Below are 15,000 nucleotides of genomic sequence, written 5' to 3'. Positions count from 1 at the left end.
GTGTCTGCGCTGTAAAGGGTGGGGGTTGGCTTGTGAACCAGTTGGGAAAATGCCACGTGTCTGTAGCACAGACCCCACCTGCTAAGAAAAGGTTGCTTCTCTCCCCTGATCCGGAACAGCAAAGGCATTCTGAGGTACACTGAAAGCCAAGGGAGAGATGGTGGCCAAGGCCTTGAGGTGCACGTCCCCTGCGCTGCCTGCTGCGCCGGTGGCCTGCCTGCCGCCCTTCACGCCCCTGATCGGCCAGAGACCTCTCTGGCCAGTTCTGCGGGCGGGCTTTTTCTCGACCTCAGACACTCAGGGAGACATCATCAGAAGGAGCACCGGAGGAGGGCTTGGCCCTTGCTGTGTGGCCTAGCCCAGCCTGGCCCTTCTCCAACCATCGGGGGCAGCAGCCAGCAGTCAGTGGGCCTGCAGAAATGGGCTCCCAGCAGGCTCTGGCTGACTGATGATTTGAATATGCACCGCCCTCCCTCCCTCCCTCCCTCCCTCCCTCCCTCCCTCCCTCCCTCTCTCTCTCTCTCTCTCTCTCTCTCTCTCTCTCTCTCTCCCCCTCTCTCTCTACTAACCCTGTTTACTCCACAGTAGCACCAGCACTGAGCTGGAAGCAGGAAGCAGAAACTGCTGCAACCCTGGGAAGGTGTGTCTGGGGCGCTTGGGGGCCTGTCAGCATCAGCAGCAGCAGAGACCAGGCCCTGATAGAGACACGCTGGGGCACGGGGGGGGGGGGTGCTGCAGGATTTCAGTTACCCGTGCAGGCTGCCTGGGCCAGAGAGAACCTCTAGCTTGCAGCCCCCCAAGGAAGGATCCGGGCACCGGAAGGAAACACTGGCTGCTGATTCAGGCCCTGAGCCCATTTGCACTTTGGCCCGTGAAGCAGATAGGCTGACAGTGATATGCGCTGTTGGCAAATAGCACCTAGGAGAGCTTAGAACTGCCCTGGCATGTAGCAATCATCACCCACTGGGCATAAGCTTGGAGCACTCGCAGCGCTATCTCCAAATAAAACGCACTCTGACGAGCTCCACGCCGAAAAGCACACCTGCCCTAATGGACAGAGGGCCTGTTTATCCAGTCAATAAATGTTGCAGCTAAAGAACATGTCTGTCCTGCTATGTGTCCAAAATATGGAACGCTTCACGAATTTGCGTGTCATCCTTGCGCAGGGGCCATGCTAATCTTCTCTGTATCGTTCCAATTTTAGTATATGTGCTGCCGAAGCGAGCACAGACTGAAGGTTGACCCAGCCCATACATAAACCCCCCCAGATCTATGATCTCTGGACATAGGGTGGCATACAATGGGCATTTCTTGAGACAGAAAGCGCTTGCTTTTGGGGGAATGATATGAAACGGAGGCAGAGAGCAATGGTCCGCGCTTATTCACTGCTGCGCTGGTCCGAGAGGTGAGTTTTTGTTATTTTTGGAATGCTTGCCGGAGCAATGTAGTTGCAAAGGCTCATGGTGCAGTCTGTATGCAAAGTGATTGATCCCAGCACAATGCCTGGGTGCATTACAGTAGTCCCACAAGCCAGAGGAAACACAGAGGGCCTGCCTGTCAGGGGGCTTTGTTTGGGGGCCCATGGGCTGTTCCAAGAGAAGGCAAGAGGAGGCAGCTGGCCGGCATGTCAGTCCCCCCCCCCGCCCCCAGGGGGCGCAGGATGGCCCCCTGCTTGCATTCAGAGGCTGACTTAAAATGTTCCTTTGGCGGGGCTGGCTTCAGTGCCCTTGGCTTTTAAGTCACCGTGGGTCTGGTTCCCTTTGGCAGGTCCAGGTTCTCCCTTACAACAGCTATGGGCCGGGGGTTAGCTGCATTATCAACAGCGTCAGGGTGTGAGACGCGTGGGCTAGAAAATCAGGTCCAGCAGCGCTTGCAGGCGCACCTACCTCAGAAAGGCCCCTGGAAGGACTGCGCGGAGGAGGAGGAGGAGGTGAGACACAAGAGGGCCAGTATGAGGCGTCTGACTACGTACGGATCAGAAGATTGTAGGGTCGACTCCTATCTGGCTCGGGTTCATTCCTTGCTTTTTGGGTCCTGCTGTTACATTTAAATCCCTAAGAGCATCTGTGCCTGCAAAGGTGCTTTAATTTTATGGGCGGGCCGTCGGTATAAGAAAGAAAGACTGGCCAAAGTCCATCCTAATACATCAGCAGCAGGGGCCCATCCCGAAAATCCCAACCAGCAGCAAATGCTTTCTGTGTCTGCGCTGTAAAGGGTGGGGGTTGGCTTGTGAACCAGTTGGGAAAATGCCACGTGTCTGTAGCACAGACCCCACCTGCTAAGAAAAGGTTGCTTCTCTCCCCTGATCCGGAACAGCAAAGGCATTCTGAGGTACACTGAAAGCCAAGGGAGAGATGGTGGCCAAGGCCTTGAGGTGCACGTCCCCTGCGCTGCCTGCTGCGCCGGTGGCCTGCCTGCCGCCCTTCACGCCCCTGATCGGCCAGAGACCTCTCTGGCCAGTTCTGCGGGCGGGCTTTTTCTCGACCTCAGACACTCAGGGAGACATCATCAGAAGGAGCACCGGAGGAGGGCTTGGCCCTTGCTGTGTGGCCTAGCCCAGCCTGGCCCTTCTCCAACCATCGGGGGCAGCAGCCAGCAGTCAGTGGGCCTGCAGAAATGGGCTCCCAGCAGGCTCTGGCTGACTGATGATTTGAATATGCACCGCCCTCCCTCCCTCCCTCCCTCCCTCCCTCCCTCTCTCTCTCTCTCTCTCTCTCTCTCTCTCTCTCTCTCTCTCTCTCTCTCCCCCTCTCTCTCTACTAACCCTGTTTACTCCACAGTAGCACCAGCACTGAGCTGGAAGCAGGAAGCAGAAACTGCTGCAACCCTGGGAAGGTGTGTCTGGGGCGCTTGGGGGCCTGTCAGCATCAGCAGCAGCAGAGACCAGGCCCTGATAGAGACACGCTGGGGCACGGGGGGGGGGTGCTGCAGGATTTCAGTTACCCGTGCAGGCTGCCTGGGCCAGAGAGAACCTCTAGCTTGCAGCCCCCCAAGGAAGGATCCGGGCACCGGAAGGAAACACTGGCTGCTGACTCAGGCCCTGAGCCCCTTTGCACTTTGGCCCGTGAAGCAGATAGGCTGACAGTGATATGCGCTGTTGGCAAATAGCACCTAGGAGAGCTTAGAACTGCCCTGGCATGTAGCAATCATCACCCACTGGGCATAAGCTTGGAGCACTCGCAGCGCTATCTCCAAATAAAACGCATTCTGACGAGCTCCACGCCGAAAAGCACACCTGCCCTAATGGACAGAGGGCCTGTTTATCCCGTCAATAAATGTTGCAGCTAAAGAACATGTCTGTCCTGCTATGTGTCCAAAATATGGAACGCTTCACGAATTTGCGTGTCATCCTTGCGCAGGGGCCATGCTAATCTTCTCTGTATCGTTCCAATTTTAGTATATGTGCTGCCGAAGCGAGCACAGACTGAAGGTTGACCCAGCCCATACATAAACCCCCCCAGATCTATGATCTCTGGACATAGGGTGGCATACAATGGGCATTTCTTGAGACAGAAAGCGCTTGCTTTTGGGGGAATGATATGAAACGGAGGCAGAGAGCAATGGTCCGCGCTTATTCACTGCTGCGCTGGTCCGAGAGGTGAGTTTTTGTTATTTTTGGAATGCTTGCCGGAGCAATGTAGTTGCAAAGGCTCATGGTGCAGTCTGTATGCAAAGTGATTGATCCCAGCACAATGCCTGGGTGCATTACAGTAGTCCCACAAGCCAGAGGAAACACAGAGGGCCTGCCTGTCAGGGGGCTTTGTTTGGGGGCCCATGGGCTGTTCCAAGAGAAGGCAAGAGGAGGCAGCTGGCCGGCATGTCAGTCCCCCCCCCCGCCCCCAGGGGGCGCAGGATGGCCCCCTGCTTGCATTCAGAGGCTGACTTAAAATGTTCCTTTGGCGGGGCTGGCTTCAGTGCCCTTGGCTTTTAAGTCACCGTGGGTCTGGTTCCCTTTGGCAGGTCCAGGTTCTCCCTTACAACAGCTATGGGCCGGGGGTTAGCTGCATTATCAACAGCGTCAGGGTGTGATGCGCGTGGGCTAGAAAATCAGGTCCAGCAGGGCTTGCAGGCGCACCTACCTCAGAAAGGCCCCTGGAAGGCCTGCGCGGAGGAGGATGAGGTGGGACACAAGAGGGCCAGTATGAGGCGTCTGACTACGTACGGATCAGAAGATTGTAGGGTCGACTCCTATCTGGCTCGGGTTCATTCCTTGCTTTTTGGGTCCTGCTGTTACATTTAAATCCCTAAGAGCATCTGTGCCTGCAAAGGTGCTTTAATTTTATGGGCGGGCCGTCGGTATAAGAAAGAAAGACTGGCCAAAGTCCATCCTAATACATCAGCAGCAGGGGCCCATCCCGAAAATCCCAACCAGCAGCAAATGCTTTCTGTGTCTGCGCTGTAAAGGGTGGGGGTTGGCTTGTGAACCAGTTGGGAAAATGCCACGTGTCTGTAGCACAGACCCCACCTGCTAAGAAAAGGTTGCTTCTCTCCCCTGATCCGGAACAGCAAAGGCATTCTGAGGTACACTGAAAGCCAAGGGAGAGATGGTGGCCAAGGCCTTGAGGTGCACGTCCCCTGCGCTGCCTGCTGCGCCGGTGGCCTGCCTGCCGCCCTTCACGCCCCTGATCGGCCACGATCGGCCAGAGACCTCTCTGGCCAGTTCTGCGGGCGGGCTTTTTCTCGACCTCAGACACTCAGGGAGACATCATCAGAAGGAGCACCGGAGGAGGGCTTGGCCCTTGCTGTGTGGCCTAGCCCAGCCTGGCCCTTCTCCAACCATCGGGGGCAGCAGCCAGCAGTCAGTGGGCCTGCAGAAATGGGCTCCCAGCAGGCTCTGGCTGACTGATGATTTGAATATGCACCGCCCTCCCTCCCTCCCTCCCTCCCTCCCTCTCTCTCTCTCTCTCTCTCTCTCTCTCTCTCCCCCTCTCTCTCTACTAACCCTGTTTACTCCACAGTAGCACCAGCACTGAGCTGGAAGCAGGAAGCAGAAACTGCTGCAACCCTGGGAAGGTGTGTCTGGGGCGCTTGGGGGCCTGTCAGCATCAGCAGCAGCAGAGACCAGGCCCTGATAGAGACACGCTGGGGCACGGGGGGGGGGGGGGTGCTGCAGGATTTCAGTTACCCGTGCAGGCTGCCTGGGCCAGAGAGAACCTCTAGCTTGCAGCCCCCCAAGGAAGGATCCGGGCACCGGAAGGAAACACTGGCTGCTGACTCAGGCCCTGAGCCCCTTTGCACTTTGGCCCGTGAAGCAGATAGGCTGACAGTGATATGCGCTGTTGGCAAATAGCACCTAGGAGAGCTTAGAACTGCCCTGGCATGTAGCAATCATCACCCACTGGGCATAAGCTTGGAGCACTCGCAGCGCTATCTCCAAATAAAACGCACTCTGACGAGCTCCACGCCGAAAAGCACACCTGCCCTAATGGACAGAGGGCCTGTTTATCCCGTCAATAAATGTTGCAGCTAAAGAACATGTCTGTCCTGCTATGTGTCCAAAATATGGAACGCTTCACGAATTTGCGTGTCATCCTTGCGCAGGGGCCATGCTAATCTTCTCTGTATCGTTCCAATTTTAGTATATGTGCTGCCGAAGCGAGCACAGACTGAAGGTTGACCCAGCCCATACATAAACCCCCCCAGATCTATGATCTCTGGACATAGGGTGGCATACAATGGGCATTTCTTGAGACAGAAAGCGCTTGCTTTTGGGGGAATGATATGAAACGGAGCCAGAGAGCAATGGTCCGCGCTTATTCACTGCTGCGCTGGTCCGAGAGGTGAGTTTTTGTTATTTTTGGAATGCTTGCCGGAGCAATGTAGTTGCAAAGGCTCATGGTGCAGTCTGTATGCAAAGTGTTTGATCCCAGCACAATGCCTGGGTGCATTACAGTAGTCCCACAAGCCAGAGGAAACACAGAGGGCCTGCCTGTCAGGGGGCTTTGTTTGGGGGCCCATGGGCTGTTCCAAGAGAAGGCAAGAGGAGGCAGCTGGCCGGCATGTCAGTCCCCCCCCCCGCCCCCAGGGGGCGCAGGATGGCCCCCTGCTTGCATTCAGAGGCTGACTTAAAATGTTCCTTTGGCGGGGCTGGCTTCAGTGCCCTTGGCTTTTAAGTCACCGTGGGTCTGGTTCCCTTTGGCAGGTCCAGGTTCTCCCTTACAACAGCTATGGGCCGGGGGTTAGCTGCATTATCAACAGCGTCAGGGTGTGATGCGCGTGGGCTAGAAAATCAGGTCCAGCAGGGCTTGCAGGCGCACCTACCTCAGAAAGGCCCCTGGAAGGCCTGCGCGGAGGAGGAGGAGGTGGGACACAAGAGGGCCAGTATGAGGCGTCTGACTACGTACGGATCAGAAGATTGTAGGGTCGACTCCTATCTGGCTCGGGTTCATTCCTTGCTTTTTGGGTCCTGCTGTTACATTTAAATCCCTAAGAGCATCTGTGCCTGCAAAGGTGCTTTAATTTTATGGGCGGGCCGTCGGTATAAGAAAGAAAGACTGGCCAAAGTCCATCCTAATACATCAGCAGCAGGGGCCCATCCCGAAAATCCCAACCAGCAGCAAATGCTTTCTGTGTCTGCGCTGTAAAGGGTGGGGGTTGGCTTGTGAACCAGTTGGGAAAATGCCACGTGTCTGTAGCACAGACCCCACCTGCTAAGAAAAGGTTGCTTCTCTCCCCTGATCCGGAACAGCAAAGGCATTCTGAGGTACACTGAAAGCCAAGGGAGAGATGGTGGCCAAGGCCTTGAGGTGCACGTCCCCTGCGCTGCCTGCTGCGCCGGTGGCCTGCCTGCCGCCCTTCACGCCCCTGATCGGCCAGAGACCTCTCTGGCCAGTTCTGCGGGCGGGCTTTTTCTCGACCTCAGACACTCAGGGAGACATCATCAGAAGGAGCACCGGAGGAGGGCTTGGCCCTTGCTGTGTGGCCTAGCCCAGCCTGGCCCTTCTCCAACCATCGGGGGCAGCAGCCAGCAGTCAGTGGGCCTGCAGAAATGGGCTCCCAGCAGGCTCTGGCTGACTGATGATTTGAATATGCACCGCCCTCCCTCCCTCCCTCCCTCCCTCTCTCTCTCTCTCTCTCTCTCTCCCCCTCTCTCTCTACTAACCCTGTTTACTCCACAGTAGCACCAGCACTGAGCTGGAAGCAGGAAGCAGAAACTGCTGCAACCCTGGGAAGGTGTGTCTGGGGCGCTTGGGGGCCTGTCAGCATCAGCAGCAGCAGAGACCAGGCCCTGATAGAGACACGCTGGGGCACGGGGGGGGGTGCTGCAGGATTTCAGTTACCCGTGCAGGCTGCCTGGGCCAGAGAGAACCTCTAGCTTGCAGCCCCCCAAGGAAGGATCCGGGCACCGGAAGGAAACACTGGCTGCTGACTCAGGCCCTGAGCCCCTTTGCACTTTGGCCCGTGAAGCAGATAGGCTGACAGTGATATGCGCTGTTGGCAAATAGCACCTAGGAGAGCTTAGAACTGCCCTGGCATGTAGCAATCATCACCCACTGGGCATAAGCTTGGAGCACTCGCAGCGCTATCTCCAAATAAAACGCACTCTGACGAGCTCCACGCCGAAAAGCACACCTGCCCTAATGGACAGAGGGCCTGTTTATCCCGTCAATAAATGTTGCAGCTAAAGAACATGTCTGTCCTGCTATGTGTCCAAAATATGGAACGCTTCACGAATTTGCGTGTCATCCTTGCGCAGGGGCCATGCTAATCTTCTCTGTATCGTTCCAATTTTAGTATATGTGCTGCCGAAGCGAGCACAGACTGAAGGTTGACCCAGCCCATACATAAACCCCCCCAGATCTATGATCTCTGGACATAGGGTGGCATACAATGGGCATTTCTTGAGACAGAAAGCGCTTGCTTTTGGGGGAATGATATGAAACGGAGCCAGAGAGCAATGGTCCGCGCTTATTCACTGCTGCGCTGGTCCGAGAGGTGAGTTTTTGTTATTTTTGGAATGCTTGCCGGAGCAATGTAGTTGCAAAGGCTCATGGTCCAGTCTGTATGCAAAGTGATTGATCCCAGCACAATGCCTGGGTGCATTACAGTAGTCCCACAAGCCAGAGGAAACACAGAGGGCCTGCCTGTCAGGGGGCTTTGTTTGGGGGCCCATGGGCTGTTCCAAGAGAAGGCAAGAGGAGGCAGCTGGCCGGCATGTCAGTCCCCCCCCCCGCCCCCAGGGGGCGCAGGATGGCCCCCTGCTTGCATTCAGAGGCTGACTTAAAATGTTCCTTTGGCGGGGCTGGCTTCAGTGCCCTTGGCTTTTAAGTCACCGTGGGTCTGGTTCCCTTTGGCAGGTCCAGGTTCTCCCTTACAACAGCTATGGGCCGGGGGTTAGCTGCATTATCAACAGCGTCAGGGTGTGAGACGCGTGGGCTAGAAAATCAGGTCCAGCAGCGCTTGCAGGCGCACCTACCTCAGAAAGGCCCCTGGAAGGACTGCGCGGAGGAGGAGGGGGAGGTGAGACACAAGAGGGCCAGTATGAGGCGTCTGACTACGTACGGATCAGAAGATTGTAGGGTCGACTCCTATCTGGCTCGGGTTCATTCCTTGCTTTTTGGGTCCTGCTGTTACATTTAAATCCCTAAGAGCATCTGTGCCTGCAAAGGTGCTTTAATTTTATGGGCGGGCCGTCGGTATAAGAAAGAAAGACTGGCCAAAGTCCATCCTAATACATCAGCAGCAGGGGCCCATCCCGAAAATCCCAACCAGCAGCAAATGCTTTCTGTGTCTGCGCTGTAAAGGGTGGGGGTTGGCTTGTGAACCAGTTGGGAAAATGCCACGTGTCTGTAGCACAGACCCCACCTGCTAAGAAAAGGTTGCTTCTCTCCCCTGATCCGGAACAGCAAAGGCATTCTGAGGTACACTGAAAGCCAAGGGAGAGATGGTGGCCAAGGCCTTGAGGTGCACGTCCCCTGCGCTGCCTGCTGCGCCGGTGGCCTGCCTGGCGCCCTTCACGCCCCTGATCGGCCAGAGACCTCTCTGGCCAGTTCTGCGGGCGGGCTTTTTCTCGACCTCAGACACTCAGGGAGACATCATCAGAAGGAGCACCGGAGGAGGGCTTGGCCCTTGCTGTGTGGCCTAGCCCAGCCTGGCCCTTCTCCAACCATCGGGGGCAGCAGCCAGCAGTCAGTGGGCCTGCAGAAATGGGCTCCCAGCAGGCTCTGGCTGACTGATGATTTGAATATGCACCGCCCTCCCTCCCTCCCTCCCTCCCTCCCTCCCTCTCTCTCTCTCTCTCTCTCTCTCTCTCCCCCTCTCTCTCTACTAACCCTGTTTACTCCACAGTAGCACCAGCACTGAGCTGGAAGCAGGAAGCAGAAACTGCTGCAACCCTGGGAAGGTGTGTCTGGGGCGCTTGGGGGCCTGTCAGCATCAGCAGCAGCAGAGACCAGGCCCTGATAGAGACACGCTGGGGCACGGGGGGGGGGGGTGCTGCAGGATTTCAGTTACCCGTGCAGGCTGCCTGGGCCAGAGAGAACCTCTAGCTTGCAGCCCCCCAAGGAAGGATCCGGGCACCGGAAGGAAACACTGGCTGCTGACTCAGGCCCTGAGCCCCTTTGCACTTTGGCCCGTGAAGCAGATAGGCTGACAGTGATATGCGCTGTTGGCAAATAGCACCTAGGAGAGCTTAGAACTGCCCTGGCATGTAGCAATCATCACCCACTGGGCATAAGCTTGGAGCACTCGGAGCGCTATCTCCAAATAAAACGCACTCTGACGAGCTCCACGCCGAAAAGCACACCTGCCCTAATGGACAGAGGGCCTGTTTATCCCGTCAATAAATGTTGCAGCTAAAGAACATGTCTGTCCTGCTATGTGTCCAAAATATGGAACGCTTCACGAATTTGCGTGTCATCCTTGCGCAGGGGCCATGCTAATCTTCTCTGTATCGTTCCAATTTTAGTATATGTGCTGCCGAAGCGAGCACAGACTGAAGGTTGACCCAGCCCATACATAAACCCCCCCAGATCTATGATCTCTGGACATAGGGTGGCATACAATGGGCATTTCTTGAGACAGAAAGCGCTTGCTTTTGGGGGAATGATATGAAACGGAGGCAGAGAGCAATGGTCCGCGCTTATTCACTGCTGCGCTGGTCCGAGAGGTGAGTTTTTGTTATTTTTGGAATGCTTGCCGGAGCAATGTAGTTGCAAAGGCTCATGGTGCAGTCTGTATGCAAAGTGATTGATCCCAGCACAATGCCTGGGTGCATTACAGTAGTCCCACAAGCCAGAGGAAACACAGAGGGCCTGCCTGTCAGGGGGCTTTGTTTGGGGGCCCATGGGCTGTTCCAAGAGAAGGCAAGAGGAGGCAGCTGGCCGGCATGTCAGTCCCCCCCCCGCCCCCAGGGGGCGCAGGATGGCCCCCTGCTTGCATTCAGAGGCTGACTTAAAATGTTCCTTTGGCGGGGCTGGCTTCAGTGCCCTTGGCTTTTAAGTCACCGTGGGTCTGGTTCCCTTTGGCAGGTCCAGGTTCTCCCTTACAACAGCTATGGGCCGGGGGTTAGCTGCATTATCAACAGCGTCAGGGTGTGAGACGCGTGGGCTAGAAAATCAGGTCCAGCAGCGCTTGCAGGCGCACCTACCTCAGAAAGGCCCCTGGAAGGACTGCGCGGAGGAGGAGGAGGAGGTGAGACACAAGAGGGCCAGTATGAGGCGTCTGACTACGTACGGATCAGAAGATTGTAGGGTCGACTCCTATCTGGCTCGGGTTCATTCCTTGCTTTTTGGGTCCTGCTGTTACATTTAAATCCCTAAGAGCATCTGTGCCTGCAAAGGTGCTTTAATTTTATGGGCGGGCCGTCGGTATAAGAAAGAAAGACTGGCCAAAGTCCATCCTAATACATCAGCAGCAGGGGCCCATCCCGAAAATCCCAACCAGCAGCAAATGCTTTCTGTGTCTGCGCTGTAAAGGGTGGGGGTTGGCTTGTGAACCAGTTGGGAAAATGCCACGTGTCTGTAGCACAGACCCCACCTGCTAAGAAAAGGTTGCTTCTCTCCCCTGATCCGGAACAGCAAAGGCATTCTGAGGTACACTGAAAGCCAAGGGAGAGATGGTGGCCAAGGCCTTGAGGTGCACGTCCCCTGCGCTGCCTGCTGCGCCGGTGGCCTGCCTGCCGCCCTTCACGCCCCTGATCGGCCAGAGACCTCTCTGGCCAGTTCTGCGGGCGGGCTTTTTCTCGACCTCAGACACTCAGGGAGACATCATCAGAAGGAGCACCGGAGGAGGGCTTGGCCCTTGCTGTGTGGCCTAGCCCAGCCTGGCCCTTCTCCAACCATCGGGGGCAGCAGCCAGCAGTCAGTGGGCCTGCAGAAATGGGCTCCCAGCAGGCTCTGGCTGACTGATGATTTGAATATGCACCGCCCTCCCTCCCTCCCTCCCTCCCTCTCTCTCTCTCTCTCTCTCTCTCCCCCTCTCTCTCTACTAACCCTGTTTACTCCACAGTAGCACCAGCACTGAGCTGGAAGCAGGAAGCAGAAACTGCTGCAACCCTGGGAAGGTGTGTCTGGGGCGCTTGGGGGCCTGTCAGCATCAGCAGCAGCAGAGACCAGGCCCTGATAGAGACACGCTGGGGCACGGGGGGGGGTGCTGCAGGATTTCAGTTACCCGTGCAGGCTGCCTGGGCCAGAGAGAGCCTGGGCCAGAGAGAAACTCTAGCTTGCAGCCCCCCAAGGAAGGATCCGGGCACCGGAAGGAAACACTGGCTGCTGACTCAGGCCCTGAGCCCCTTTGCACTTTGGCCCGTGAAGCAGATAGGCTGACAGTGATATGCGCTGTTGGCAAATAGCACCTAGGAGAGCTTAGAACTGCCCTGGCATGTAGCAATCATCACCCACTGGGCATAAGCTTGGAGCACTCGCAGCGCTATCTCCAAATAAAACGCATTCTGACGAGCTCCACGCCGAAAAGCACACCTGCCCTAATGGACAGAGGGCCTGTTTATCCCGTCAATAAATGTTGCAGCTAAAGAACATGTCTGTCCTGCTATGTGTCCAAAATATGGAACGCTTCACGAATTTGCGTGTCATCCTTGCGCAGGGGCCATGCTAATCTTCTCTGTATCGTTCCAATTTTAGTATATGTGCTGCCGAAGCGAGCACAGACTGAAGGTTGACCCAGCCCATACATAAACCCCCCCAGATCTATGATCTCTGGACATAGGGTGGCATACAATGGGCATTTCTTGAGACAGAAAGCGCTTGCTTTTGGGGGAATGATATGAAACGGAGGCAGAGAGCAATGGTCCGCGCTTATTCACTGCTGCGCTGGTCCGAGAGGTGAGTTTTTGTTATTTTTGGAATGCTTGCCGGAGCAATGTAGTTGCAAAGGCTCATGGTGCAGTCTGTATGCAAAGTGATTGATCCCAGCACAATGCCTGGGTGCATTACAGTAGTCCCACAAGCCAGAGGAAACACAGAGGGCCTGCCTGTCAGGGGGCTTTGTTTGGGGGCCCATGGGCTGTTCCAAGAGAAGGCAAGAGGAGGCAGCTGGCCGGCATGTCAGTCCCCCCCCCCGCCCCCAGGGGGCGCAGGATGGCCCCCTGCTTGCATTCAGAGGCTGACTTAAAATGTTCCTTTGGCGGGGCTGGCTTCAGTGCCCTTGGCTTTTAAGTCACCGTGGGTCTGGTTCCCTTTGGCAGGTCCAGGTTCTCCCTTACAACAGCTATGGGCCGGGGGTTAGCTGCATTATCAACAGCGTCAGGGTGTGATGCGCGTGGGCTAGAAAATCAGGTCCAGCAGGGCTTGCAGGCGCACCTACCTCAGAAAGGCCCCTGGAAGGCCTGCGCGGAGGAGGATGAGGTGGGACACAAGAGGGCCAGTATGAGGCGTCTGACTACGTACGGATCAGAAGATTGTAGGGTCGACTCCTATCTGGCTCGGGTTCATTCCTTGCTTTTTGGGTCCTGCTGTTACATTTAAATCCCTAAGAGCATCTGTGCCTGCAAAGGTGCTTTAATTTTATGGGCGGGCCGTCGGTATAAGAAAGAAAGACTGGCCAAAGTCCATCCTAATACATCAGCAGCAGGGGCCCATCCCGAAAATCCCAACCAGCAGCAAATGCTTTCTGTGTCTGCGCTGTAAAGGGTGGGGGTTGGCTTGTGAACCAGTTGGGAAAATGCCACGTGTCTGTAGCACAGACCCCACCTGCTAAGAAAAGGTTGCTTCTCTCCCCTGATCCGGAACAGCAAAGGCATTCTGAGGTACACTGAAAGCCAAGGGAGAGATGGTGGCCAAGGCCTTGAGGTGCACGTCCCCTGCGCTGCCTGCTGCGCCGGTGGCCTGCCTGCCGCCCTTCACGCCCCTGATCGGCCAGAGACCTCTCTGGCCAGTTCTGCGGGCGGGCTTTTTCTCGACCTCAGACACTCAGGGAGACATCATCAGAAGGAGCACCGGAGGAGGGCTTGGCCCTTGCTGTGTGGCCTAGCCCAGCCTGGCCCTTCTCCAACCATCGGGGGCAGCAGCCAGCAGTCAGTGGGCCTGCAGAAATGGGCTCCCAGCAGGCTCTGGCTGACTGATGATTTGAATATGCACCGCCCTCCCTCCCTCCCTCCCTCCCTCTCTCTCTCTCTCTCTCTCTCTCCCCCTCTCTCTCTACTAACCCTGTTTACTCCACAGTAGCACCAGCACTGAGCTGGAAGCAGGAAGCAGAAACTGCTGCAACCCTGGGAAGGTGTGTCTGGGGCGCTTGGGGGCCTGTCAGCATCAGCAGCAGCAGAGACCAGGCCCTGATAGAGACACGCTGGGGCACGGGGGGGGGGTGCTGCAGGATTTCAGTTACCCGTGCAGGCTGCCTGGGCCAGAGAGAACCTCTAGCTTGCAGCCCCCCAAGGAAGGATCCGGGCACCGGAAGGAAACACTGGCTGCTGACTCAGGCCCTGAGCCCCTTTGCACTTTGGCCCGTGAAGCAGATAGGCTGACAGTGATATGCGCTGTTGGCAAATAGCACCTAGGAGAGCTTAGAACTGCCCTGGCATGTAGCAATCATCACCCACTGGGCATAAGCTTGGAGCACTCGCAGCGCTATCTCCAAATAAAACGCACTCTGACGAGCTCCACGCCGAAAAGCACACCTGCCCTAATGGACAGAGGGCCTGTTTATCCCGTCAATAAATGTTGCAGCTAAAGAACATGTCTGTCCTGCTATGTGTCCAAAATATGGAACGCTTCACGAATTTGCGTGTCATCCTTGCGCAGGGGCCATGCTAATCTTCTCTGTATCGTTCCAATTTTAGTATATGTGCTGCCGAAGCGAGCACAGACTGAAGGTTGACCCAGCCCATACATAAACCCCCCCAGATCTATGATCTCTGGACATAGGGTGGCATACAATGGGCATTTCTTGAGACAGAAAGCGCTTGCTTTTGGGGGAATGATATGAAACGGAGGCAGAGAGCAATGGTCCGCGCTTATTCACTGCTGCGCTGGTCCGAGAGGTGAGTTTTTGTTATTTTTGGAATGCTTGCCGGAGCAATGTAGTTGCAAAGGCTCATGGTGCAGTCTGTATGCAAAGTGATTGATCCCAGCACAATGCCTGGGTGCATTACAGTAGTCCCACAAGCCAGAGGAAACACAGAGGGCCTGCCTGTCAGGGGGCTTTGTTTGGGGGCCCATGGGCTGTTCCAAGAGAAGGCAAGAGGAGGCAGCTGGCCGGCATGTCAGTCCCCCCCCGCCCCCAGGGGGCGCAGGATGGCCCCCTGCTTGCATTCAGAGGCTGACTTAAAATGTTCCTTTGGCGGGGCTGGCTTCAGTGCCCTTGGCTTTTAAGTCACCGTGGGTCTGGTTCCCTTTGGCAGGTCCAGGTTCTCCCTTACAACAGCTATGGGCCGGGGGTTAGCTGCATTATCAACAGCGTCAGGGTGTGAGACGCGTGGGCTAGAAAATCAGGTCCAGCAGCGCTTGCAGGCGCACCTACCTCAGAAAGGCCCCTGGAAGGACTGCGCGGAGGAGGAGGGGGAGGTGAGACACAAGAGGGCCAGTATGAGGCGTCTGACTACGT

The 15,000-nt window shown here is 56.3% G+C and overlaps 7 non-coding genes across 7 annotated transcripts; all 7 read right to left on the bottom strand.

Moving 5' to 3' along the window:
- Nucleotides 1-1,121: 1,121 nt before the first annotated feature.
- LOC138568406 (U6 spliceosomal RNA) lies at nucleotides 1,122-1,228 on the bottom strand. Its single transcript, XR_011302743.1, has one exon. It is a non-coding gene; the product is annotated as a U6 spliceosomal RNA (small nuclear RNA).
- Nucleotides 1,229-3,314: 2,086 nt separating this feature from the next.
- Nucleotides 3,315-3,421, bottom strand: LOC138568405 (U6 spliceosomal RNA). Its single transcript, XR_011302742.1, has one exon. It is a non-coding gene; the product is annotated as a U6 spliceosomal RNA (small nuclear RNA).
- Nucleotides 3,422-5,496: 2,075 nt separating this feature from the next.
- Nucleotides 5,497-5,603, bottom strand: LOC138568404 (U6 spliceosomal RNA). The gene has a single exon (XR_011302741.1). It is a non-coding gene; the product is annotated as a U6 spliceosomal RNA (small nuclear RNA).
- Nucleotides 5,604-7,651: 2,048 nt separating this feature from the next.
- LOC138568403 (U6 spliceosomal RNA) lies at nucleotides 7,652-7,758 on the bottom strand. The gene has a single exon (XR_011302740.1). It is a non-coding gene; the product is annotated as a U6 spliceosomal RNA (small nuclear RNA).
- Nucleotides 7,759-9,824: 2,066 nt separating this feature from the next.
- Nucleotides 9,825-9,931, bottom strand: LOC138568402 (U6 spliceosomal RNA). Its single transcript, XR_011302739.1, has one exon. It is a non-coding gene; the product is annotated as a U6 spliceosomal RNA (small nuclear RNA).
- Nucleotides 9,932-11,997: 2,066 nt separating this feature from the next.
- Nucleotides 11,998-12,104, bottom strand: LOC138568401 (U6 spliceosomal RNA). The gene has a single exon (XR_011302738.1). It is a non-coding gene; the product is annotated as a U6 spliceosomal RNA (small nuclear RNA).
- A 2,049-nt stretch (nucleotides 12,105-14,153) lies between these two features.
- LOC138568399 (U6 spliceosomal RNA) lies at nucleotides 14,154-14,260 on the bottom strand. The gene has a single exon (XR_011302736.1). It is a non-coding gene; the product is annotated as a U6 spliceosomal RNA (small nuclear RNA).
- Nucleotides 14,261-15,000: the final 740 nt, after the last annotated feature.

The sequence above is a fragment of the Ambystoma mexicanum genome, chromosome 2p (genome assembly GCF_040938575.1).
Source record: "Ambystoma mexicanum isolate Mex_15411 chromosome 2p, UKY_AmexF1_1, whole genome shotgun sequence".
NCBI lineage: Eukaryota > Metazoa > Chordata > Amphibia > Caudata > Ambystomatidae > Ambystoma > Ambystoma mexicanum.
The sequence above is the reverse complement of the archived record's forward strand: the minus strand, read 5'-3'. Positions and strand labels throughout refer to the sequence as shown.